Source organism: Triticum aestivum, chromosome 2B, assembly GCF_018294505.1.
Source record: "Triticum aestivum cultivar Chinese Spring chromosome 2B, IWGSC CS RefSeq v2.1, whole genome shotgun sequence".
Classification (NCBI taxonomy): Eukaryota; Viridiplantae; Streptophyta; class Magnoliopsida; order Poales; family Poaceae; genus Triticum; species Triticum aestivum.
This window is the reverse complement of record NC_057798.1, coordinates 676,691,787-676,694,033: the sequence shown is the minus strand read 5'-3', so window position 1 is coordinate 676,694,033 and position 2,247 is coordinate 676,691,787.

Sequence of the window (2,247 nt, the reverse complement as noted above, 5' to 3'; positions counted from 1 at the left end):
GCAACGAAACAGGAACTAACAAGAAGAAGCACACAACATAGGTAAACACACCACACATGAACAAGGCATGATGCACAACAAGCATGATGCATGACCAAGCTACATGAAGCTACTCATGGCAAGAGATGATGCAAACAAGAACAACACAACAAGGCAAGTTTAAATGAGGCCGGGAACAACATATAACAATTCCGGTAAGTCCTCATATGCAAATTTCGAAATTGGTCCAGAACTGAATAAACCTTATGTTCAAGTTATTAAACAGCAAGTTAAGACGCACCAAGATGATCTACACGAGATTCTAGTCAAGTTACATATAAAGTTCATTTAGTTCGGAGCTACGGCCTAGAAGATATGAGCAAAACAAGTTAAACATGGCATTGATGCAAAATGCACCCAAACATCAAGCAAACACACCAAAACAAGGATGCAACATGATAATATGAAGCTACATGCAAAAACAAGCAAGTTTCATATAGAGCACACTCAAAACGGAGCAACGGTTCTACACACACACACAATACAAGGCATAACAACAATCTGTCCATAACAGCAACTAGGCATATTGCAAGCATCAAAATAATATGCTACAGCACCCCAACATAATAACAAAAGGCATGGGCATGAAGTACACGTAAAGTATAACAAAACATGAACACTGAGCTATCTCCAGAAATCACTAGAACATGCTCCAAAACACATGGTAAGATTGCAAATAATAACAGTTTCAGACTTATCAGAAATAACATCAGGTTGCAATGTTGAGAGCTATCAAACAACATGTTACAGGAACATATCATGGCAAACAAAGGCATGGCATGAATCTACTAATTGCATAGATCAAAAGTCCCTTACTTACCATGAGCCAAAAAGGATCAGAAAATATGATGGCACCCATGTAAACATGGCAAGTAATATTACAGATTCAAACATGGCAGGAACAACAATAAGTAGGCATGTTGGTGAGCTCGAACCACTCACCACAGAGCAATACATGGCATGGCAAGGCAACTAACAGTAAGAAGGCATATTTGTGAAGCTAAGCATGGCAAGAGCAAGGTCATAGGGTGCATGGAACACTAGCAAAACACATGGGAACTAGTGAACTTAACGTTAACAGGCTGATCGCGACATCATCAAGCAACTTTGGAGCAAGATTAAAACATGCTACAGCAAGCTATAAATGCAACCAGGGGCATGGATGGATAGGGTATAACATGTAGATCAAAACATGTTTATAGAACATCTCCAGATTATGCATAGAATGATTAGTAGCAACATGTTTATATAGCATCACGAAATAACAGATTCAGCCTAGCAAAACAGCAACAGCAAGTACACTACTTAACAAGCTCGATTCACTCACCACCAGTCATTGCATGACAAGATAAGCATAGCATCATCAAGAAGACATGTTTGTGAAACAAACCAAGGCAAGAACAAGTCCATAGCATTCAAGGATCAACTATAGCAAGCTTGGCCATATTGAATAACAAGTAAACAATCTGCCAGGAAACATTTTGAAGCAAAAGTAGAGCACTCAAATGACATGCTAGACTACTCCATAATTTCAAACAAGGGCATGAATGGATAGACAATAACCATATGTTCAAAACACCCTTACTGAAGTATCTCAAAATATGCATGGATCTCTCTGTAGCATCAAGTCTACATGGCATCAAAATAACAGCAGAACAGGGACTAAAATCAGCAATATCACGAAGCCTAGTTTGCATGCTTGTGCTAGTCACCACATTGATCACAAAAATACATGGCATACACTCCTGGAAAGATGGCATGGCATAGATCAAAACACATGAAGACATCAACCTCATAGGATGCACACATCAATCATGGCAAAAATGACAAATGAGCATATTATAACAGTTTCAGCAGATTAACATCAACATGCACTCTTCCAACAGCATTTCGAGCATCAATATGAGCTCAAATGAAAATGATGCAATGGAATGAAATGAAGCACTCGTCGAGACGAACAATTTGACATATTATACGCATGAAATGGAACTACGGATGCAAAGATACAATGCGATGAACATGGCATGATTATATGAAAAACTGGGGACTTAGTGGATTTCGGGGGTCAACCTCGGGTTGCACGGATTTCGAGGTTAACCGGAGAGTTCGCCGGAGTTGGTGGGGATGGTGGAGACGGGCGGATTCGGGCCGGATCTCGCCGGATCTGGCCGGATCCCGGCGAGGAGGGCGGCTAGGCGACGCGGATGG